The sequence below is a fragment of the Chiloscyllium punctatum genome, chromosome 5 (genome assembly GCF_047496795.1).
Source record: "Chiloscyllium punctatum isolate Juve2018m chromosome 5, sChiPun1.3, whole genome shotgun sequence".
NCBI lineage: Eukaryota > Metazoa > Chordata > Chondrichthyes > Orectolobiformes > Hemiscylliidae > Chiloscyllium > Chiloscyllium punctatum.
In genome coordinates, this window is record NC_092743.1 from 101,534,137 (window position 1) to 101,560,667 (window position 26,531).

General features: G+C 40.5%; 2 long non-coding RNA genes across 2 annotated transcripts in view; both read left to right on the forward strand.

Annotated features, from left to right (window-relative positions):
- The window catches only part of LOC140477274 (uncharacterized), a 46,414-nt gene that overhangs the window by 4,953 nt on the left and 14,930 nt on the right, over positions 1–26,531 (forward strand). The gene's annotated exons all lie outside the window — the stretch shown is intronic.
- LOC140477275 (uncharacterized) lies at positions 4,038–24,766 on the forward strand. Its single transcript, XR_011960696.1, has 5 exons — positions 4,038–4,057; positions 6,241–6,354; positions 11,881–11,954; positions 12,072–12,239; positions 22,545–24,766. It is a non-coding gene; the product is annotated as an uncharacterized lncRNA (long non-coding RNA).

The following is a 26,531-nucleotide window of genomic DNA, read 5'->3' on the forward strand; positions in this document are numbered from 1 at the left end:
CAATGCATCTTTTGGAATTAAAAACAAATTAAAAACAAGGTCTGGCAGCAAATAGCTCTTCTTCACACTGTCCACCAGTGCTGCCAGGCCTGGTAAGCATCTCCAACACTGTTTTTATTTAAACTGTAGCATCAGCAATATTTTTACTTTTATTTTGGGTGTTGATTGGATGATAAATGTCCACAGGAAACCAGGGAAAACTCTTGTGCCGTCCTTTAAAATAATGCCATGTAATTTTTTTTAATCCATCTGAGAGAACAGCTCGGGCCTCAGTTTAACAGCTCATTGGAAAGATAGTTCCTAACGAATGTCTGTAACCAACCAGTTATTCTCAAATCTGTACAACAAACCTTTTTATTAACTGGTACCTGTGGGACTGGAAGTGTGCCATTGATCTAATAGTTCAGATAATCAAGAAGCACACATAACCGCAGTAAACCCAAAACTAGTTTCGAGACATCAGCATCTCAGAAAAATCTAGGTAAAAACATCAACGCACGTCATAAATCAATGTAAAAACACACAATAAGTAATAGAAATGTAATGTGGGGAGTATACAGGTCACTGTTATACTTTAAATTCTCATAGATTGCGGTATTTGAAGTATATAATTTTTGCGAGTTTATCAAGAGTGCTGGTTGATAAGGTGCCGGTTAAAACAAAGTTTGCTGTACATTTTTCTTTACATGCTATTGTGGACATATTGTGCAAGTACTTACAGATCTTTTGCCCAGTTCTTTGCCAAAGGTTGTGAGAAAAGTTGGTGATGAAGGCTATGGATATCTGAGAGATGACAATAACAAATAAATAAAATAAACTGTCAATATCCAAGTCTGGATATGAAGATTATTTTAAGCGTGCTTGTGATTTTCTGACTTGGAAATTCTGCTTCCCATCAATACTGTGCATTTGTAAAATTACACTTGGGGTGGTAAATCTGTGACTTGGTCAGTTGGGTTTTGATGATGTTGTGGCATTCCAAGTTGATTTCATAACCTTTGTCAAATTGAGACACAACCAGAAAAGAGTGATAGTTATTGCCATATTTTCTATCTGTCAAGCATTCTTCCTCTCAAATAACCCAAATTCTTTACCTCTAGAAAAATGTGAGAGCATCACTGCCTCAAAGTTCCTTTCCAAGTTGCACACCATCTTGGCTGTTACATGATCAAAAGCCTGGCATTTACATTCTAATTGCACTGTGCATGGACTTCATTAGTTCAAGAAGGTGCTGCACTACCACCTCAAGAAAATCTGAAGATTTATGTGAGGAACAAGAGAAAGATCAAAGTGAGCATAGCGCCAATCAGGGATAGTGGAGGAAACTTGCACTTAGAGTCAGAAGAGATTAGATTAGATTAGATTAGATTTGTGGGCGGCACGGTGGCACAGTGGTTAGCACTGCTGCCTCACAGCGCCAGAGACCCGGGTTCAATTCCCGCCTCAGGCGACTGACTGTGTGGAGTTTGCACATTCTCCCCGTGTCTGCTCCGGTTTCCTCCGGGTGCTCCGGTTTCCTCCCACAGTCCAAAGATGTGCAGGTCAGGTGAATTGGCCATGCTAAATTGCCCATAGTGTTAGGTAAGGGGTAGATGTAGGGGTATGGGTGGGTTGCGCTTCGGCGGGGCGGTGTGGACTTGTTGGGCCGAAGGGCCTGTTTCCACACTGTAAGTAATCTAATCTAATCTAAAAGAGATAAAGGAGGTCGTCAATGAATACTTTGCTGCAGTATTCACTGTTGAGAGGGACCTTGATGCATGAAACAGTTTGATATGCTTGAACAGGTTGATGTCAAGAAAGATGTTGTGCTTGAAAAGTTTGAAAATAGTAAGGATAGATAAATTCTCTGGGCCACACAGGATATACCCTAGGCTACAACAGGAAGCAAGGGAAGAGATTGCTGCACTTCTGGTAATGATCTTTGCATCCTCACTGTCCACTAGAATAGTGCCAGATGATTGGAGGGTGGCAAATGTTATTCACTTGTTCAAGAAAGGGAATAAGGATAATCCTGAGAATTACAGTCCAGTCAATCTCACATCTGTGATTGGTAAATTATTGGAGAGGATTCTGAGAGACAGGATTTATGATTATTTAGAAAATCATAGTTTGATTAGAGATAGTCAACATGGCTTTGTGTGGGGCAGGTCATGCCTCACAAACCTTATTGAGTTCTTTGAGGATGTGACAAAACACATTGATGAAGGTTGAGCAGTGGATGTGGTGTATGAGGATTTTAGCAAGGCGTTTGATAAAGTTCCCCATGGTATGCTCGTTCACAAAATAAGGAGGCATGGGATAGAGGGAAATCTGGCTGTCTGGATGGCCCAAAGAAGACAGAGGATGGTGGTAGATGGAAAGTATTTAGCCTGGAGCTCAGTGACCTGTGGTGTTCCACAGGAACTGGTTCTGGGACCTCTGCTCCTTGTGATTTTTATAAATGACTTGGATGAGGGAGTGAAAGGGTGGGTAAGTAAGTTTGCCGATGACACAAAGGATTGGCAAATAGTGTGGAAGGTTGTTGTAGGTTGCAAAGGAACATTGATAGAATGCAGAACTGAACTGATAAATGACGGATGGAGTTCAATCTGGAAAAGTGTGAAGTGATTCACTTTGGAAAGTCGAGCTTGAATGCAAAATACACGGTTAAAAGCAGGATACTTGGCGGTGTGGAGGAACAGAAAGATCTTGGAGTCCACGTCCATAGATCCCTCAAAGTTGTGACCTAAGTTGATAGCATTGTAAAGAAGGCGTATGGTGTGTTGGCTTTCATTAGCAGGGGCATTGAGTTTAAGGGCCACGAGGTTCTGCTGCAGCTCTATCGAGCCCTGGTTAGACCACACTTGGAACTTTGTGTTCAGCTCTGGTCCCCTCATTATAGGAAGGATGTGGAAGCTTTAGAAAGGATGCAGAGGAGATTTACCAGGACGCTGCCTGGACGGAGGACCCGTCTTATGAAGAAAGGTTGAGGGAGCTAGGGCTTTCCTCATTGGAGCAAAGAAGGATGAGAGGTGACTCGATAGAGGTGTACAAGATGATGAGAGGCATAGGTAGAGTAGATAGCCAAAAACCTTTTTCCCAGGGCAGAAATGGCTATCAAAAGGGGGTATAATTTTAAGGTGATTGGTTGAAGGTTTAGAGGATATATCAGATGTAGGTTCTTTACACAGAGTGGTGGATGCATTGAATGCACTACCAGCAGTAGTAGTAGAGTCAGATACATTAGGCATATGGAAGATAGTACAATGAAGGGTAATTAGGTTAGTCTGATTTTGGAGTATAATAAAAAGTCAGCACAACATTGAGGGCAGAAGGGTCTGTTCTATGTTATATAGGCAATAAGTACTGACCTTCAATACACAGATATCATTATTAATAATTTAATGAGTTTAATTTTAATCTGATAGCCTTCTGTATCTTACATTAGATAAAAGTCCACAAAATGATAACAAAATGAACAATTATTGGTGTGAATCAGGCACAGTATTTTTAAGGATGGATTTGTCAACTGAAGTCTTAATTTAAAATGTTACTTGGAAAGAGGTAAATTTTCCTATTACCTATACAGAGAAAAAAGGGTTGCCAATGATATCTACTTAGGCCTAAAATAATCGAAAAGGGCCCAGATGCCCTTTAATACTCTAATTATCATTTCTTGTTTTGCAAACTTAGTCACAATCCTAGATAAAATAGTACCAAGGACATTGTTCGTCGACTCACACATGCATGTCACAGTACGGTTTTCAGTCAAAATATTTTTGAGCCTGATATAGTTCTCATTTTCAACCACAAAAAATAAGCTGAAGAAAATCAGCAGCTCTGGCAGCATCTGTGGAGAGAGAAAAAGAATTAACGTTTCAAGTCTGTGATGACTTCTTATAACTTTTATACAGTTCTTGCTTTGTTTGATTTGGCTATATTAACATTTTTTGCCATTCATGAACTTCTAACTCTCCATACTGGGTTATGGATAAACCACAAAAGGTCATTTCTCTATTTCTGTTTCAGTTTCACTCCTGCCTTGTCTCTTTGGGTTTCCTCCATCAATTTTTGTCAGGTTGTACTCTTCGGCTTTTTTGAGATTTTATCTTGGAGCGGTCGTGAAGCATTGCACAATAGTGAACTACTAATCAAGTTATTGATGACAGAGATTGGTCTTATTGTAGTATGTTTGGAAGCATAAAATTAGAAAGAGACATTGGTAGATTAGTTGAGCAAAACTGGGTGATGCAGTATAACCTGGGTAAATATTTAAATAGTGAGAAGCTTGAAACAGTGGAGGTTTGAAGACCTTAGGTTTCCATGTTCACAGTCCGCTATAATGTAAGTACAAATAATCTTTAAAATTATTGACAAATGGAATGTCACCATTTATAACTGGGCAGATAGTATATAAAGAAGAACATTTGCTACATTTGTGCAAGCTCTATACCATCAGCATCGTTCTGAATAACATCTTGGGATATATTTGATTTTGTAAGGAGGGCATTGCAAATTTACTAGTACATTACCAAGACTCCAAAGGTTGGTTGGCAGATTAGGATAACCCAGTATGCACAGTTAGATATTCTCTGGATTATAGAAGGTACAGGGTGATTTGTTTGAAATTTAAAGTTTTAAAAGGAATTGAAAGGGTAGATAGGAATGTCTGCTGGACGCATGCTGGATAAAGGGCATCAGATTAAAGTCAGAGCTGGGCTATTTGAGAGAGAAATTAGGAAATACTTCCATAAGTGAAGTATGGTTGAATTGTGAAACAGAAAGCGTTCAATGCCAAATCAATTAATAATGTCAAATTTGAGACGTTAATATGTTTTAACAATGTGAACCAAGGCAAGTAGATATTAAAATACTGATCTGTCATGAGTTCACTGAATAGCAGAAGCATATTGAGTGGCTGAATGACCAGGTCCTCTGAGGTTCTGATTTTTGGGCCACCTGCATTTTGAATTCAAATTCCATAATCGGTTGCCATCAGCTGTTACGTTAGCAAGGGAATTGTAAATGAATTTAGCACGGGAATCCTCAGCAAACTGCCCCACTCCTAATGTGACGATTGAAGGTCACTGAAGAAATACCAGAACATGGTTAAGAAGTGAATCTGAGAAACTCCAATTGTGATTCCTAGGGTTGGAATGATTGTCTCTCAACAATGGTCTTCTTAAAATTTGAAGATTTATCATAAAAAATTTTTTAAAGCTTAGTGTATTGTAATTGTGGCAGGAATTCACAATTCATCAGCTCAATAATTAAAATGAAATACAGAACTGTACAATAATGTACATAAGACTGAAAAGTTACTAAGAGGTTAATTAAAAGCTGAAATATAGTCCTTTATCAAACAAAATGAAACCATCTTTGGTTAAAAGTCAAATGGCCATGCTTCATATTAAAGTGTGAATATATAACTATTTAAATCGGACTACATCTTAATTTTAGAACCAAAGTAAAGCCATCCTATGATTACTAATGCAGAAAAAATTGATTTCAGGGTTCTAATTTTTATTAGTGACAGGCACGGGAGTGTAGCAATAAAGAGCGAGTCATGTACCAAAGCAATAGATCTATCAAACGACCCCTCATCCACATTTTCAGCTAATTTCAAACTGAGACAGTGAAGGTTAGGCACAATTGTGATGCAGCTGAGAGAAGGGAAGTAATATATGCTTGATAATTTGTGTTTTCAGACATAATTTAATCAATAAATTTGTCACTCTGTGATAGTGAACCATAGCATAGAAAATATTTGAGATACGCACAGCTCACCAATGGCAGGGTGAATGTTGTTCTGTGACACCAGCAATAGACCTCAGTAAAGGGAGGAGGTTGGAAGTGATTGTTTTGGAAAATTGGTTGATCATGAAGCCTCCCAAATTCATATTCAAATACTGTGGTCCTTTCTGTTCCATATTCAGCTACATATATTTTAATAACTTTCTTTGTTGATTACCTGTATAGCCTTTAAGGACAGTCTGTTAGGCCTCACGTAGCATAGTTTAACAGTATTGCAATCTAGGATTTCAAATGTTAGGCCCCTTGTATTTTCATTAACTATTTTAGATAACAAGAATAGGTACTGCATGCTGATTTTGATTTGGCCTTTTTCAGTATGATAGGTGACATATTTGTGGATTTGAATGCACGTATGCTTCTAACCTGCCATACTGGAGGTATTGATGGCTAAATAGTGACTGCATACTGTTGCTCTGTGGCTAAATTTCTAGTTTCTTGCCCCCAAAGGTCCATGGTGGTCCTGACATGACCAATCATAATGTTGAGAGTATGCCAGAACCTGAACATGATGACCTCTGAACAGGTTCAGAGATGCGTTATTGTGGGCACAGCCTTCAACAGGTAAACAGACAGATTAAGTTCTCACAATTAATATGTGAATTGGCACATGAACTATATAGATTACATCAAAATTGGAATGGCAAATACTTAGTACTGATAAACACCTTGTGTCAGGATACTTAGGCACATTTCTTATGCGGATTGAACATCATATGATTGTGAAAACTATGGTGTTAATGGGTTGCTATCATTGTTTGGAAATAGAACCAAAATTACTCAGAATTGTTTCTTAAAAACTATTGCCAATTTTTCTTTTCAATACTGAATTTTTTACTGTCCAAAGAAACAACCATTTTATTTTGAGGAAAGTACATTTAACAGAATGCACTCTGTGAATTGTCTTTTGTGATTTGTAATATTTGAATTTTTTTAGTTCAAAGTGTTTATCTGTCTCAAGAGTCGGCTTTGTCGTAACATCTGAACCTTACACCAAGCAGATCAAAAATTTTTAAATCGCCAAAATAAATAGGCTGCAATATGTGTGTTGATATTCCTCCATGAATTTTATACCCAATGTGTACCAAGAAGAAAATTTGTCCTGTACCTCCTTCTCTATTGCTGTGCTACTAGAGCTTTTGTGTTAGCTGTTATAATATGAAAACGAAGATGGCATTCCTACACCAAACAACTAATACGTTATACACACACAGTGATTATAGGTACCAAGTTACCCTAGAGCATGTTTTTAGATCACTTGGATCGGTATAAGAGTAGCAGGTCAGGCAGCAGCTGAGGAGCAGGAGAATTGATGTTTCAGGCTTAAGCCTTTCATCAGGGCTTCCTAACTTGCTGTGCTTTTCCAGCGCCACACTTTTCGCTTCTGATCTCCAGCATCTGCATTTCTCACTTTCTCCTGGGTATATGATTAGGAAGAATTTGGAGGGATATGAACCAAATGTTGCTAAATGGGACTAGATTAATTCAGGATATCTGTTCATCATGGACAAGTTGAACCTGAGGCTCTATTTCCATGCTGTACATCTCTGACTGTCCACTACACCATCAATTTTGGTGTCATTAGTAACCATACTTTCTATATTCACATCTAAATAATTTACATAAATGACGGAAAGCTGTGCACCCAGCACCAATCCTTGTGATAAAGTGCTGGTCACAGGCTTTCAGTCCAAAAGGTGACACTACACCACCAGCCTCTGTATTCTACTTTCAAGCCAATTTTTTTATCCAATTGACTAGACCCCCTGCATTCCATGAGATCTAACCTTGCAAACCAGTCCATTATGTAGAATCTTGTCAAATGCCTTTCTGAAGTCCATAGGGACAATGTCTACCATTCTGCCTTCATCAATCTTCTTTGTCATCTCTTCAAAAAAACTCGTTAGTGAGACACAATTTCCCACACACACAGCCATATTGACCAGCTCTAATCAGACCTTGCCTTTTCAAATGCATGTAAATTCTATCCCCCAGAATCCACTCAAATAACTTACCCGCTGCTGACATCAGGCTCACCAGTCTATAGTTGTCTGGCTTTTCCTTACCACCATTCTTAAATAGTGGCACCACATTAGCCACCCTCCAGTTTTCCAGCACCTCACCGACGTCAGTGATACAACTATCTTAGAAAAGGGCCCAGTAATCACATGCCTAGCTTCCCACAAAGTTCTGGGACACACCTCATCAGGTCCTAGGGAATTATCTATCTTTATGCATTTTAAGACCTCCAGCACCACCTCTTCTGTAATATCAACACTTTTCAAGACATCGCTATTCATTTCCCTAAGTTCCCTAGTTTCCATATCCCTCTCAGCAGTAAATGCTGACATGAAATATTCATTTAGTACTTCACCCATCTCCTGAGGTTCCACACATAGCTTTGTTGATTATTTTAGGGACCCTATTCTCTCCTTAGTTATTGTTTGTTATTTGTAGAATCTCTTTGGATTCGCCTTAACCCTAGTTGGCAAATCTATCTCATGTCCCCTTTTTACCCAGCTGATTTCCCTCTTAAGTATACTCCTACTGCCCTTATACTTCTGTCGGGATTCACTCAATCCCTACTGTCTATACCTGACATATGGCTCCTCCTTTCTCTTGACAAGAGCCTTAATATTGCTAGTCATCCAGCATTCCCTAAATCTACCAGCTTTGCCCTTTGAACTAACAGGAACATACTGTCTCTGAGCTCTCATTATCTCGTTTTTGAAGGCTCCCACTTTCCAACCATCCCACTCCCTGCAAACAGCCTCCTCTGATCAACTTTTGAAAGTTCCTGCCTAATACTATCAAAATTGGCCTTACTCCAATTTAGAACTTGTAGATCAGGTCTATTCTTTTCCATAACTATTTTAAAACTAATACATTTATGATCACTTGCCCCAAAGTGGTCCTGGATTGACAGCTCAGTCACTTGCCCTGCCTTATTTCCCAAGAGGAGATAAAGATATGCTATTTCTCTAGTAGGTACATTCACATACTGAATAAGAGACATTTTCTTGTATACATTTAACAAACTGCTCTCCATCCAAGCCCTTAACACAATGGCAATCCCGTCTGTTTGGAATGTTTAAATCCCCTACCATTACAACCCTATTATTCGTACAGATATCTAAGATCTCCTTACATATTTGCCTCTCAATTTCCTGCTGTCTATTGAGGGGCCTATAGCACAATCCCAAAAAGATGATCTTCCCTTTCTTGTTTCTCAGTTCCACCCATATAACTTCACTGACATTCTCCCAGGTATATCCTCCCTAAGTACAACCATGTTATACTTAACCAAAAGTGCCACATACCCTCCGCTCTTGCTCCCTTTCATACCTTCCTAAACCTCTAAATCTTGGAACTTTAAATTGCCAAACCTGCCCTTCTCTGCACCATGTTTCTACAATATCCCAGTCCCATGTTCCCAACTATGCCTTAAGTTAATCTGCCTTACCTGTCAGGTCTTTTGTATGGAAGTAAATGCAATTTAATTTGCTGTTCTTACCTCATTCTCTGCTGTGCTTTTGTCTACCTTGACTATTTAAAAGTTTCCCCTTATCTAGTGTACCAGCCTGGACTTACCTCTTTTCTCACTGTCTCTTTGGGTCTCACTCCCCCATCCCTTAATTTACAGCTTCCGGAATGCACAGACAAATCTCTCTTCCCCACCCCCCCCCCCCAGAACATTGGACCCCTTTCAAATCAGGTGCAAGCCATCCTTCTTATATAGGAGAAAGTGAGGACTACAGATGCTGGAGACCAGAGTTGAAAAGTGTGGTGCTGGAAAAGCACAGTAGGCCAGGCAGCATCGAGGAGCAGGAGAATTGATGTTTCGGGCATAAGCCCTTCTTCAGGAATGAGGCTGGTGTGCCAAGCGGGCTGAGATAAAAGGGGTGTGGGGGGGAGCGGAATTTGGGGGAGGGGCGCAGAAATACAATAGGTGGAAGGAGGTGAGGGTGATAGGCCAGAGAGGGGGTGGGGGCGGAGAGGTTGGGAAGAAGATTGCAGGTCAAGAGGGCGGTGCTGATGAGGGAGTCGCGGAGGGAGTGGTCTCTCCAGAATGCTGATAAGGGTGGGGAGGGAAATATATCCCTGTTGGTGGGGTCTGTTTGGAGGTGGCGGAAATGACGGAGGATGATACGATGTATCCGGAGGTTGGTGGAGTGGAAGGTGAGGACCAGTGGGGTTCTTCTCCAGCTTCCTCATTTCCCCTCCCCCCACCTTATCTCAGTCCCAACCCCTAGATTCAGTCCCGCCCTCTTGACCTGCAATCTTCTTCCCAACCTCTCCGCCCCCACCCCCTCTCTGGCCTATCACCCTCACCTCCTTCCACCTATTGTATTTCTGCGCCCCTCCCCCAAATTCTCCCCCACACGCCTTTTATCTCAGGCCGCTTGGCACACCAGCCTCATTCCTGAAGAAGGGCTTATGCCCAAAACGTCGATTCTCCAGCTGCTCGGATGCTGACTGGCCTGCTGCGGTCTTATATAGGTCATTTCTACCCCAGAAGAGATCCCAATGGTCCAAAAATGTGAATTCCTGCCCCTTAGCCACTCATTCATCTGTCCTATCCTATTTCTATTCTCACTAGCACATGGCACTGTGAATAATCCAGATATCATTACCCTCAAGGACCTACTTTTTAACCACCTGTCTAATTTCTTTCATTCTCTCTCTGCATGACCTCGTCCCTTTCTCTACCTATGTTGTTAGCACCAACATGTGCAACCACCTTCTGCTGGTCACTCTTCCCTATCGGAATAATCTCCACCCTGTCCAAGACATCCTTGACTCTGACACCAGGGAGGCAACACACTATTCTGATGTCTCATTGACTGCCACAGAAATGTCTGTCGATGTCCCTGACTAGACAATCCCCTATCACAATCAATCACTTGGAACCTAATATACCCCTCTTTACAGTAGAGCTAGTCAGGGTACCAGAAACCTGGCTGTCAGTGCTGTACAATATTCCCCTGAGAGGCTACAAACCTCTATTTTATTTAAAACATCATACCTGTTTGCAATAGGGATAGACACAGCAGAACCCTAGACAACCTGCCTACCTCTACTAGTGGTAACTACATGACTATATCTGCAGTTTCTCCATTTTCCCAAAACTGCCTGCCATTAATCCCCATTATAAAAGTGTATTTAATATATGCCAAACAGTAACATTCTTTGTAGTCAATGAAACAATGGCAAACTGTATGAAAAAGACTTCTTACAGATTTTTCCAACGATTGCCTTTCAAAAGATTGTCTCTACCAAAAGAGATGTACGCTTGTTTATCTCCTGAGACAATGACATTTGTTTTCTGTAGTAATTAAGCTTTCTAATGAACAAAACATGATTAACATTGTGAAATATCCCTAAATTATCTGTAATTCTTGGAATAATGCTAATTTGCTCGGAAGGGCTGGTACAGCCATTTCACCATTCAGCTTTGTAGTTATTGACAATGCTACATATTGTTAAAGTAAATGGTAACTTAAATAATTTACCAAGTCTATTGATATCGTCAGTGAACAATGTATTATCGTTTCTATATTGAAAATTCTTGATTGAAAATTGCATCTTAGTTTTTATAGGCCAGAAATATAAAATAAGGTTGAACTCTCTGCCTCTGCCACCTCCCTCAGCCTATTAAGGAATTTCTTGTCCTCAATCCCTAAGCATTGTTTTGCTTTTGGACATCTTTTATCTGTATTGCTGACAAGGCCAACATTTATTGTCCATCCCTAAATACTCTTGAGGATGCAGTGGTGAGCTGCCTTCTTGAGTTGCTGTAGTCTTGATGTGTAGGTACATCCAGTGTGCTGTTTGGAACGGATTTCCAGGATTTTGATCCAGTGGCAGTGAAAGAATGGTATGTGGCTTGGATAGGAATTTGTAGGTAGTGGCATTCCCATCCAACTTCTACCCTTCTATGTGTCAGTACGGAAAGGAGGAATGCTGATTGTCGTGGATAGAGTGACAGGTGGGTTCTTTTGTCCTGGATGCTGTCAAATTTCATGTGTATTGTTGGAGGCCATAATGTTATGCCTAACCAAAAATGCCACACCCTCTTCTCTCATCCAGTTAAATGGAAAGCATTCCATCCCACTCCTAACTTGTACCTTGAAGGTGGTGAACAAGCTTTAGAGAGACAGGAGGTGAGTTACTTACTGCAAAAATCCTAGGCTGTGACCTGCTCTTATAAGTACAATATTTATATGGCAGTTTGGTTTTATTTTGCACTTGTGACACAAATGTTTTGTGTTACTTTTCAGCCCAGGCCTGGATATTGTGTGGGTCTTCTTGCAGACTATATCAGTATTTGAGAAGTCACAAATGGTGACTTGTGCCATGAATCCACATTTAGGACCACTGCAAGCAGTAAAAAATAGTTAATGGTGCTGCAAAGATTCTGGATCTCACTTCTAACTAAATAATCTGAGGTAATTTCAACCTGTTTCAAAAGATGAAAAGTACTTGTGCACTAATACCACTGTGCAATGATCTGTGACATTTTTCAAATCTACAATACCACACCATTCATTTTTGTCCCTTTCACAATATAAACACTCCAGGATACTTCACAGGGTCATTTTATTTGGCACTGAGCTGTTAAAAGAATTGTGCCTGTAACCAGTGGCTTGATCAAGGAAGTAGATTTTAAGTGTTGTAAAGGATCAGAGGTATAAAGGGTTAAGGAGACAGTTTCAGAGCTTGGGTTCTAGGCAGTTGAAGACATAGTTCATCAATGGTATACTGTTGAGAACTGATTGCAAGAGAGGCTGGAAATAGGGGAACACCAATTTCTCAGAGAATTGTAACCTTCTCCGTTCTGTCAGAGTGTTATGGACTAGGCCAGACCACTTAAAACATTCTTTTTTTTTGTAAATATATTTATTAGTAATTTTTTTTAACTTTACAAACATATAAAATTATTGAAAAGCGCAATAACAAATATCAGTATAATAAAAAGAAAAAAACACAAATTACAATACAACTACCGTCTCCTAACTATTAACCCATCCTCTAAAACAAAACAAACCCTAACACTGTGCAAAGCAACACCAAAAAAAGAAAGAAAAACAAAAAAACCCACAAAATACAGAACATTTATGCTCAGCGCAAAGCTCATAAACAAAGGAATGGTAGCATTGTGTATATACCCCTATTAACTCAGGAGACCCCCTCCAGGGCTTGACAAACCTAACCATCCTGGTTAAACAAATGCCCTTGTTAAGACAACTGACGAATCTATTTCCAAATAACTCAAGTAGGGCTGCCATGTCTGATTAAAAATGGTCTGTTTTGTGGTGCACCATGTCTGTAAAAAATGTCCAAGGGAATGTGCTCCATAATTAATTCCTGCCATCCCAGCAAGCCTGGTGGGTTCTCAGACACCCAATTCATCAGAATATTCTTCCGTGCACAGTATGCAAGAATATTAAATAGTTTCTTCTCATGCCCATCTAAAGATGGTAAATTCGGTAGACCTAAGAGGAGAGATATCGGGTCTACTTTGACTTCAGTCCTCAATATCCTCCCTATATCTCCTGCCACGGCGCTCCAATAAACACGGAGCCTGTGGCATGTCCAGAAGCAATGGGTAAGAGTACCTACACTTATTTTACATTTGGGGCACAGTGAAGATACCCCTTTTTTAAACTTCGCCAGACGGTCTGGTGCCAGATAAGCCCTGTGCAGAACTTTTAACTGCGTAGCGCATGTCCTATTACAGATTGAGATCTTTCGAGTATTCTCGCATATGTTCTCCCATGTTTCAGAAGAGATCTCCACTCCTAGCTCTTGCTCCCAGACCTCTCATAACCAGTTAATATCCTGCCAGGCCCTGCCACCCAGCAGGTGATAGAGGGCACTAACCGAAAGGGTGCTTGTAGAGCGTAGCAACAACCTCTCTGTGTCAGGCTTATAGGGCTTAGTGAGAAGAATAGTCTTCTTCTGGATGAAATCCCTAACCTGAAAAAAATGGAAAAGATCTCTGCTGGGTAACCCGTATTTGCAGCTCAGTTGCTCAAAAGACAGCATAACCTCCCCCTCAAACAAGCCTCCCAAACTAGAAACTCCCCTCACTGCCCATAGTTTGAACCCTGAGTCCATCATCCGTGGTCGGAACCCTGGCATGCCAACTATACGTGTAAGTGGTGAAGTCTTGGATAAACAACCCTCACTCTGATGCATCGCCCGCCAAGCCTTGACTGTACTAATGACAATGGGTTCCGGCAATGGTCCATAACTGTCCTCATCCATGAACAACAGGTTAATAAGAAGGCACTTTGCCTGGGAGGCCTCAATATCCAGCCATATTGAGTTTGGATCGTTACCTACCCAATCGCAGACAAAGGACAGAAGGGAACTCAGTTGATACCCCCTGATGTCTGGGAAATCAACTCCTCCCCCTCCTTGAGGCAACTGCAATTTAGTAAGTTTGATAAGGGGCCACCCACAATGCCAGACAAAGGAACCAAACCACCCCATAAGGTTCCGCAGCATTGACCTGGGAAACATTATAGGGAGCATACGCATGGGATAAACCAAACAGGGAAGAACATTCATCTTAATGAGAGAAATTCGACCCAGCCATGAAATTGGAATAGCCTCCCATCTCTAGAGACCTCGCCTAATATTGTCGAGCAAGTGAGTAAAGTTAGTCCGAAATAACAGATCAAACGTGGGGGTAATAAAAATGCCTAGGTACCGGAATCCTGCATGTGACCATTAAAAGGGAACTTAGGGCCACCTTCAACTTCTGGCATATCCTTAAGGTTTCCCTAAGGCATAGCCTCCGATTTTGCAAAGTTAATCTTATATCCTGAAATAGCCCCAAATGAATTGATACAATGTATCAAATGGGGTACGGAGATAATCGGGTTCAATAAAAACAGAAGGACATCATCCGTGTACAGTGTAATCTTGTGTGCCCTTGATCCCACTTCTGGAGCGGCTATGTGGACATTCTGACGAATGGCGTCTGCCAGTGGCTCTATCACAAACGTAAACAACAATGGTGAGAGGGGGCAGCCTTGCCAACTACCCCTACCAATCTTAAAATTCCCAGACTTCACCCAGTTGATGATGGCCGCAGTGAGAGGGTGGCGATATAAAACCTCAACCCATCTAGCAAAGACTCCACCCACCCCAAACTGTTCTAAGATATACTAGGAGAAAGTGAGGACTGCAGATGCTGGAGACCAGAGTTGAAAAATGTGGTGCTGGAAAAACACAGCAGGCCAGGCAGCATCCGAGGAGCAGGAGAATCGATGTTTCGGGCATGAGCCCTTCTTCAGGAAGGCTTATGCCTGAAGCGTCGATTCTCCTGCTCCTCGGATGCTGCCTGGCCTGCTGTGTTTTTCCAGCACCACATTTTTCAACTCTGGTCTCCAGCATCTGCAGTCCTCACTTTCTCCTAGTTGATCTTAACCTACTGCGAATCCTCTTTCAAGGATGATCATTGCTGACAAACTTGGACCACATTCAGCATCCTTCTAATATTATTAGAGGACCTATGGCCCCTTATAAAGCCTGTCTGGTCCTCTTAAATAATATGGGGCAACACCCTTTCCAATCTCAGTGCCAGGATCTTGGACAGAATCTTGAAATCTGAATTTAACAGAGATTTGGGCCTGTATGAGGCACAATCCTCAGGAACCTTCCCCTTCTTAAGAATTAAGGAAACATATAAGCTTCTCTCAAGGATTGTGGTAGGAATTCATGCATATAGGAGTGATTGTACATGTCCAACATTGGCCCTGACGGAATCTCTATAAACACCTTATAAAACTCTCACCCAGAAGACCATCAGGGCCAGGCTCTTTCCCACTCTGAAGTTTTAAAACATTCTTAAGCAGGCAGCTCAGACAATACTTTGTCATTTGTTTTGGTAAGTGTACAGTGAAAATTACCCGGAGTAACTTAGCGAGGTTGACTGCTAGATTTTAAAACAGGCAAAAATATATTCACAAAATTAGACTTAAGCATGCTGTTCCAATTATACACAACAGTCCCAATAAGCAAACATCCTTTAAAAACCAGTATAAATGGGACACATGCTTACAGGTTGAAGTTGAAGAGCAGAAAGAGAGAGAGAAAGAGTTTCCGCATAGCTCACTGTTGAACTCCCAGCCAGTTCAAGACTGAACTAAACTGCTCAGCTAGAGAGCTGACCACTCCCCTTTCATTATACAGGTCCCTTCTAAAGTATGACCACTTTGGCCTGAAATCTCATGTGTTTACGTATACACAAAAGGCCTCTCAAAATCCTTTTCATCTCTGTACCAAACCAGACTGATCAAAGCCCGGTCTGGTTTATTTCCCCTCTGAAAAAAATCAAGGACAGAGTATCCTTGAGCCAGGGAACAGTGTTTAGGGGGGAAAAAAAGGGACTAGCTTTGTGACAAGAGATAAGGGTTACAAGATCATGAAGAGATTTGAAAATATAAATGAGAATTATATAATCAACTCTTTACTTAATTGTGAGCCAATATAGGTCACCGGGTTGATGACTGAATGGGTTTTGCCGTGAGTTAGGATATGAGTTATGGAGGAGCTTAAATTGAGAGAGATTTCATGGTGGGAGTCCAACCAGGACAGCATTGAAATAATCAAGTTTAAAGGTAATACAGATGTAGGCTGTTGATGAACACATTCTTTCCAGATGAACTTATGCACTTGTAACACATAATGATAACTTGGATAGAGTGTTTATGGATCTGTGTCTGTGTATTCTCGCTTGATGCAATTCATGTTCTTTTTAAAGGTGGTTAGAAATAACTATATAATACTGTGTTTTATATATATATTTTACAGATATAATATAATGTGATGATTGTTGGGAACACCAGATATCAAGGCCTTTTATTGCAGCTTATTGTCACCTTAGGATAGATCTGCAGATATTTATAGAAACCTGTCCTTTGCACAGTTGTATTTCTGTTAGGCCAGCTAATTGCTGTTTTCTTCCAAAATCCATTTGTGCCTCTAAGTTAGCTATTTTGTGTCAGTACTGTATCCCAGTTGGAAATGTTTTGGTGAAAACTTATTATATGATTACAATCTATGTTTGACATATTTAATGGAGATGCTAGGATAGACAGAAACTATTTCTTCTGTTCAAAGTCCAGAACAAGTGGGTATAACTTTAAAATTAAATTAGGCTATTCATGATGCCAGGAAGCAGGTCTCCCCAAATCTAGAACTACTCTTGCAAAATTGAATATTTAATTTTGTTTTTGTTAGGAGAAACTGCACTTGGATGAAGTTCTAGTGCCAATTAGAGAGACTTTTTAAAACAAATTCAATTATTGTCATAACAAGACATGACAACCTCAAACTGCCACTAACAGAAGAAAGGCATTCATATGAGTTCACCACCCCCCACCACCACCACCACGCCATATAACCTCTATGTCCTCAATGGCATAGTCACTAACCTCATTTCATCTGACGATCTCCCCTCCACTGCCTCCAAATTCATAGTTTCCCAATCCCCTACAACTCATTTCTAACTCCTTCCCAAAATCCATAAACAGGTCTACCCAGTCAGACCCATTGTTTTGGCCTGTTCCTGCCCCACAGAACTTATCACTTCCTACCTCAGCTTGATTTATTTTTTCTCCCCTTGTCCAATCCCTTTCCATTTATAGCTGTAATTCTTATAATGTTCTACATCAGTTACAGAATTTCTAGTTTGCAGGCTCCAGCCACCTCCTCTTTACCCTGGATGTGCAATCCCTCTATACATCTATCCCTCACAGGATGGTCTGTCCATTTCTTCCTGGAAAAAAGGCCTGAACTGTTCCCACCCACCACCAGGCTCCTCTGCCCAGTTGAGCTCATCCTCACCCTGAATAACTTCTCCTTTACCGCCTCTCACCTTCAGGTCAGAAGGTTGGCCATGTGTAGCCGCATGGGCTCCAGTCAAGTCTGCCTCTTTGTGGGTGCATGGAATGTTCCTCATTCTAGTCCTATTCCTGCCTACACCCACAACTCTTTCTCCAGTATATTGATGCTGCTTCTCTCTCTTGTCTGGGATTGGAAAAGTTAATCAATTTTGCTTCCAATTGCCATTTCATTCTGACCTTCACCTTGGAGAGGGAAAGGAGCAGTTACCAAGGGAAAATATTTAATTGGGGAAAAGGAAATTATGACTCTACCAGACAGGAGTTGGGAAGTACAGATTGGGAGCAATTGCTCCACAGAAAGGGCACAACAGACATGTGGAGACTGTTTAAAGAACAGTTGTTGCGAGTGATGCACAAATTTATTCCTCTAATACAAAAAGAAGGGGTAAGATTAAGGCACCTTGGATGACAAGAACAGAGGAACTTTTTATCAAAAGGAAGAAGGCAGCTTACATAAGGTGGAGGAAACAAGGACCTAGCACAGCTTTAGAGGATTACAGGCTTACTAGAAAGGAGCTCCAAAATAGACTGAGGAGAGCCAGGAGGGGGGGGCTTGGCAGGAAGGATTAGGGAGAAGCCAAAGGCATTTTACTCATACATGAGGAGTAAGAGAATGATCAGGAAGAAGATAGCGTAGGGAACTTGTGTGTGGAGTCTGAGCAGGGGAAGCCCTAAATGAGGTTTTTTTGCTTCGGTTTTCACGAAGGAAAGGGACCTTGTTGTGAATGAGAACTTTGTGGAGCTGGGAAAACAAACTTGAACAGATCAAGATTGAGGAAGTTGATGTGCTGGAAAATTTGGCAAACATTAAGATTGATAAGTCCCCAGGGCCAGACCAGATTTATCCTAGGTTGTTCCAGAAAGCGAGAAAGAAGGCCGCTAAGCTGCTGGCAAAGATCTTTGCTTCCTCACTCTTCACGGATTCATACCGGAGGATTGGAGGGAGGCGAATGTTGTTCCTCTTTTCAAGAAGGGGAATATGGAAATCCCTGGCAATTACAGACCAGTCTGTGGTCAGCAAGGTATTGGAAATAATTCTGAGGGATAGGATTTATGATTATTTAGAAAAGCACAGTGTGATTAAAGGCATGGCTTTGTGAGGGGCAGACCATGCCTCAGAAATCTTATTGAGTTCTTTGAGTAGGTGACAAGACAGTTTGACAAAGGTCGAGCTGTTGATGTAGTGTATATGGACTTCAGCAAGGCATTTGATAAGGTTCCACATGGTAGGCTAATTCATAAAGTCAGAAGATATGGGATACAGGGAGATTTGGCTGTCTGGATTCAGAATTGGTTGGCTGACAGAAGGCAGAGAGTGGTTGTAAATATAAAGTATTCTGCCTGGAGGTCAGTGGTGAGTGGTGTCCCGCAGGGCTCTGTTCTTTGTAGTTTGTATAAATGACTTGGATGAGGAGGTTGAGGGGTGGGTTAGTAAATTTGCTGATGACACAAAGGTTGGAGGTGCCATTGATAGTATCGAGGGTTACTGCAAGCTGCAGCGCGACATAGACAGGATGCAGAGCTGGGCTGAGAAATGGCAGATGGATAAATGCGAAGTGATGCAATTTGGAAGGTCGAACTCGAATGCTGGATATAAGATTAAAGACAGGATTCTTGGCAGTGTGGAGGAACAGAGGGATCTTGGTGTTCAACTGCATAGATCCCTCAAAGGTGCCACCCAAGTGGATAGGGTTGTTAAGAATGCATATGGTGTTTTGGCTTTCATAAACAAAGGGATTGAGTTTAAGAGCCTCAAGGTTTTGCTGTAGCTCTATAAGTCCCTGGTGAGACCACACTTGGAATATTGTGTCCAGTTCTGGTCGCCCTACTATATGAAAGATATAGAGGCTTTGGAGAGGGTACAAAGAAGGTTTACCAGGATGCCGCCTGGACTGGAGGGCTTGCCTTATGAAGAAAGGTTGACTAAGCTCAGACTTTTCTCTCTGGAGAGAAAGAGGAAGAGAGGTGACCTGATCAAGGTATATAAGGTAGTGAGAGGCATGGATAGAGTCAATAGCCAGAGACTTTTCCCCAGAGGAGGATTGACTGGCACGAGGGGTCATAATTTTAAGGTATTAGGAGGAAGGTATAGAGGAGACGTCAGAGGTGGGTTCTTTACTCAAGAGAGTTGTGAATGTGTGGAATGTGTTGTCAACGATGGTGGTGGAAGCAGAGTCATTAGGGACATTTAAGCCACTGCTGGACATGCATATGGACAGCAGTGAATTGAGAGGTGCATAGGTTAGGTTATTTTATTTTATTTTAGATTAGGAATAATTCTTGGCACAACATCTTGGGCCAAACGGCCTGTTCTGTTCTTTGGCTCCTCTCTTTACTTCTCAATATCTCTGTTTCCATTTATGGGAATAGGCTGTCCACCAATATCCACTACAAACCCACCAACTCCCACAGTTGTGTTGACTATACATCCTGTAAAGTCTTTATTCTGCTTCCTGTAAAGACTCTATTCCATTCTCACAGTTCCTCCATCTCTGTCACATCTGTTCTGATGATGCCAACTTTGACAAGGGGGCCTCTGAAATGTCCACTTTCTGCTTTAACTGAAGAGTCCCCAACATCGTAGTTGACAGGGCTGTCAGCTGGGTCCAACCCATCTCCCATACTTCAGCCCCCACCCCTTCCCCTTTGTCCTCAGCCAATATCCCACCAGCATGCACACACACAGCATCATAAGCCACCATTTCCACCACCTCGAGTGAAATGCAACCACCGGACACATATTCCCCTCCCCTCCGTTGTCTGCCTTCCACAAGAACCGTTTCCACCACCCCGGTCCACTCTTCCTTCACAGCATCTTCCCCTGTAACCATAGAAGGTGTAACACCTGCCCATTCACTTTCTTCGTCCCTCAGTATCCATGTGCCCAAATACACCTTCCAGGTGAAGCAGCGCTTTACCTGCACTTCACATAATCTAGTCTACTGCATTCAGTGGTCACAATGTGGTCTCATCTAAGTTGGGAAACAAGGCATAGACTGGTTGACCACTTCGCAGAACATCGATGTTTTGTCCACAAAAAAAGACCCTGAGCTTCCAGTTGCCTGCCAATTCAAAATACCACCGTGTTTCCTGGCAACGTCTCTGCCTCAGGCTTGCTGCAGTTCAAGCTGGAAGAATAGTTCCTCATTTTCTGCTTGGGAACTCTACAGCCTTCTGAGCTCCATATCAAGTTCAACAATTTTAGGAGTTGAGGCACTTTTTCCCATGTCCTTACCCCAAACCCTCCCCACACTAGGCTTGTTATCATATGGTCTCTTACAAACCACCCATCATTAGCCACTAATTGACCACTAATAACTGGTCATTCTCCCAGGCTGATCATTATCCACTCTTTTGTCTGTCTAACTGTATATCTCTCTCTTTGGGCTCAATCTCCACTTATTAGCCCCTCCCTCAACCTATCTTCTGCATAATAAAAACTTTTTTCCGAGCTACCATCAGTTCTAAGGAAGTTTGCTGAATCCAAAACGTTGACACTCATTTCATTTCTGTCCACAAATGCTGCCAGACTTGCTGAGCCTTTCCAACAATTTCTGTTTTTGTTAACTCTGCACCTTTGTTAATTTAATCCATACAACTGCTCGGACAACAGAAGAATCTTTGGCTGAAAAGTGACTAAATTTAGCTCATGGGGTAGTAGCTGGAACGCGTACTTCTCCACCTGAATGTTTGATCCTAACCCTGCCCATCAAGTGGGAATGACGCTACGAGTCTACATTGATTACTGCTGTTCATCCAACATTTTTACTCATGCTGTTCTTGGCCATACTTCAAGGAAGCTGTCAACGTCATTCAGACAAGCTGTGAGACATCAGCAAATATGCTTGATCGTTCTTTGAACTGGCTTAATCTGATGACCTGAAAATATTCACAGAGCATCTTCCAGCACTAACAATCCTGATTCCACCCTTAATCTTTCTTGGAAGAATCTGCAAACATTTCAGAGAACTTTCATATTAATGACGTTTGGTAGTGCATATTTGGAATCTATTAAAGCTACAGTTTTTTAAATTATTCATTCACGGATTGTTGGCATCCCTGGCTAGGTCAGCATTTATTGGCTGTCCCTAATTGTTAAGAGTTAACCACATTGCTGTGGGTTTGGAGTCACATGTAGGCCAGACAGTTAAGGATGGCAGTTTCCTTCCCTAAAGGACATTAGTGAACCAGATGGTTTTTCCCAACAATTAGTAATGATTTCATAGTCACCATTAAACTGTTAATTCATGATTTTTTTTAATTTGGTTTAAAATTCTGCCATCTGCCATGGTAAGATTTAAACCCAGGATTCGAATTCATTCAAATTGCTAAGAGTGAGAACAGCAATTAATTGTAATGGAAAACAAGAATTGTAGCTGCTCTTGAGTGCAGAGGTCAAAGATGACACTCCAGCACAGAGGGAATACTGCATGGTTGGTGGCACTAACATTTGGATAAGATGTTAAAGCGAGGCTTCATCTGCCCCCTCAGATGCAAAAGATCCCATGACACTACATCACAGACGAGCAGGGGAATTATTATCCCTGGCTAATATTTACCTCACTCAACATTGTAAAAATAGTTCAACTGGTCATTATCATTTTTTGTTTGTAGTAGCTTGCTATGTACAATTTGGCTGGCACTTTTCCTACATTGCATCAGTGACCGTAATGGCAGTACTTAATTGGCTGTAAAGTGATTTCAGGTATCTGATTTTTGTAAACAAAAAAATGTGCTATATAAATTCAAGACTTTTTGTCTTTATTTCTTTCCCAAAAAGTCAGGCCACATTTTCACTTATTGATGAAGGTTTCCTAATTATTATTCCTACAGAATGCTTCCCTTGAGTCTTGAGCAGAACTGGCAAGAGACTAAGTTCTTCAAGTCAGGATCTTCAAGATGGATGAGGTTGGTGACTTCTCGCTGCTTAATTCTGTGAGGAGTGACTGCCACACTGCTGCACCTTGCCTCCTGCCAGCCTGGCATGACTCAACTCAATCAATGACAACTTGATTGTTATTGTTCAGGGTGTGGTGAAGGAGAAGACCGTTGACATCTTGAGTGACTTCTAAATGGAGCATTCCCACCATTCCACTGCGACCTGCACGGAGCTAGCTATGTCTGCTCTCATTAATCTGTGGGACTGTAGACCATGGAAGCTGGAGTGACTCCTTGAAAATCTCTATCCATTTGGTCGATTATTTTGCACAAAGTGGTCAACTTCAATCCAAGATTGAGCTCAAAACCTAAGTTATTCAATTTCATTGTGTCAAGCAAACGAGTACTTTTCAAAATTTACAGAGGCAAACAAACTATACATTAAATGTTGATACTAATGTCATCCAATGAACAGGAGGCAGGACATGATTTATAAAAATAAAAACTTGCATTTGTATAGCATCTTCCACAACTAATAGATGTCTCAAAATGTTTTACAGCCAATGAAGTACTCTTGAATTGTAATCACTGTTGTACTGAAGGCAACACTAGCTAATTTGAGTACAGCCAGTCCCATAATTAGTAATGCAATTATATTTTGACAATCTATTTTTGCAACATTAATTGAAAGGAACATATTGGTGAAACTCAGTTTCTTATCTTTGAAGAAGTGCTGTAGGATTTTTCATATCCACACCAACAGACAGATGGGACCTTAATTTAATGACAAAGACCGCATCTTTGCCAATGTAGTGCTCCATTAGTACTGCACAAGAGTGTCAGTGCTGATTTTGTTTTGTACTCATGCTCTAGAGTGAGACTTGAACCGAGAACATTGTGACTCAGGTCAGAGTTTTAGCAACAACCAAAGTCTATTTTAATAAAAACTCTATTATATAGACAGATGTTATGTGCAATCAGAACTCTCAATTGGAACAACAGCTGAAATATCTCCCAATAAAAGCAGAATTATTCCTCCAGCAAAATGCAGTAATTGTTGCATCCTAAAGCTATCCACAAGATCTTCCATCAGAGCTACATTTAATACACCATACAACTGCTTGAGTGAGGCTGATAGTTTTCTTGACATCATTAGTTCCTCAAAGTTATCATCTGGCTTGTTCCTCAGTGTTTAGAGAATCTCACCATTTCGGAAGATTTCTTTTTCAGTTACATATGTTTTCTTTAACTGCTGCTGATAAGTAGAGATTTGACCAGATGTGGATATTATTCTGCTTCATTTTCTATATGGAGTGCGATTCCCAAGCTGGTACGTGTTAAGAAATGTAGCCTGGCATATGTGCATCATACCTGGTGAATCTGATCATGATAATGATTTGTCATGATAATTATACACAAAGTTGGGCATTACATCAAGAACAAGAAGGCCCAGAAGAGGCACACAACAGATCTTCAAGTGCCTTCATAGAACAACTTGAGACATTCTGATTCTGATGCATAAAGATTTTATTTTCACAGCCCTATCAGGTCAATGTGAACAGACGCCTGGGCAGAAAATTTAAGTTTCTTCAATTTTATCTGCAGATTCAGTGAAATTTTCATCATCCACATTCCTGTCTGCACTTGGGGAAACAAAAGGTGGCATGGATTTTGGTGTATAACTTTAAACCCCGATTTCATTCAAAATGCATTCAAGAACATATTGATGCTAGAGATTAGCAGACGCAACAACAAATTTAATTAGTTTTACATGGTTACATAACACAGCCACAGTGCTTCATTGTTGGTCAGTTTTGAAAGATTATAAGGCAAGAAGTATTTAAATCTATTGGTTTTTTTTAAAGAGTTTATTCAAACATATTTCCATTTGTTGCACTAAGGTAAAAATTGCTTCACCATACTTCTTGTGCAAAACTTGACTGTGCCAAAAGTGCTTCAAACTCTACCAGCTTAAGTTTACCATAAACTTAATTATCAACCAAGTGGTACTTCAATTATTCACTGCAGTGGAAGTTTACTGTTTCACTGTCCTGAAAGTTAATGGCCTTACATTATTATTGGTTAATTTGTTTGCTTTATTTAATTTACGCTTAATTAAGGGAGATGATGTGCTTTCATCACCTGTCTCCCAGATCATTAAAACTTACAAAAAGATATGTACATTTATCACTGATAATTATTTATTCCCTAGAACACAGTGTTCCCTCTTATAAATTGTAGTATCAGGTTTTATGACAGTGTTGAATTTATTTGTGTTATTGTTTGCGGTCCTCCTTATGACTTTGTTTTATGATTTGGAGCTTGCAGCGGCCCCTAGCAATTTTAAAAATTATTCATTCATTTGCTCCTTGAGATCGCTCCAGACCACTTCTTTTAGTCTTCTCATTGACTTGTCCAGTCTGATTGCACATTCTTCACACCTTGTGTAGAGAGCTTCTGTATATAGGAGTCATATCTGTATTTGGTATCCATGGGGAGTCCTTGTCTCTATAATTGCATGGATAATGAGGTTGAAGTATTCCCCTATAGGACTATTGCTACACTCTTCTTTACAGTGTTTATGAGTACTTTCACCAGTTATAAATGTCAATGAGTACAACTGAGTCAACTCAGATGCCCCTTGAAACAAACTGGGGAGACAGGGCTTGTAAATTTTGGTGTGAATGCACACTGTGGTTTCTGTGTATTATAACATGATAAATGTGTTGGTGTCCAAGGTTGGCATGGCACAACCTGTGTCAACATTATTTCACTTTTGTGATACCGTTTCAGCTATATTACCCATTAAAACTGGGTGAGATGTGCACAGTGTGAAACTTTGTCCAGTTGCTGTAAACCTTCAATTAAAGGCCTTAAGAACATCATCGGAGTCTGGTATCGGACACGTTACCTAGAAACAGGTGATGTTCCAATTTTCAACTGTAAACCCCTGTAAAGGTGGTGGCCATTATAAAATCTACCCCAACTGGGCTTTCATGAACATATATTTAATTGAAAGTTTATACAGTATAATTCAGGTCTTTTTTTCTGAAGCTGTTTGGTGATGAACCAGTCTAAAGCAATTATGATAATCAGTGGCAGTCACTTTTTGTTAGAATTTAGAGAAGCAGCTTTCTCCCCAACAGGATTGCATCACAACAATGCTGTCCGTGATTGAGCAAACGTTTAGACAGAAGTAATTAATTGTTTAATTGTCTCATTAGAATAGACTCTGATTCCTGACGACTCACACTGTAACCAATCTCTATGCATTTGGTTCTGTCAACAGGTACTGTATCAACCATCCTAATTATTAGCCTGACAGTTAAATTGACTCATATCATTTAATTCACTTATTTTTGCATGAGATTCGCAAATAGACTTTCCTCCAAGGAAATTTCAGTACACTGAAGATGTTATCATATAGTTCTACTTTCAGGGTGCCATCAGATTTTGAGATTGGTAATTTTGTGTTTTAACTTTATACGTCCATGGCACTGGAGTATTTTGCAAAAATGACATGATGTCAAAGTTGGGCCTGAGAAAAGGTGTGCTTCTTCTTAATGGCTTCCTTTCATCTGAGAGTGACTCAGTCAAATTTCTATCAAATTGGTTTTAAACAAAATTATAGCTGAAGGGTATGAAAAATAAAATAACCAATTTACCAACAATTTAAATTGAGATGGTACTAAAAAAATCCCAAGGTGCTTCACAAGAGTATTAGGAATCAAAATTTAAAGGTTTGGTGTTAAGATCCCCTAACTTTTAAAAATAAACTTGAATTTCCCAACAATCAATGGAAAGAATCTTCACATACTTCACATTTTTAAGACTTTTATAGTAAAAATCAAACTAGGATCAACTTGATTGGGTATTAGAGTGTTGGTTGCTTGGTAAATAAACTACAGAAACAATATTCCCAAGAGTTCCAATTAAATTCTT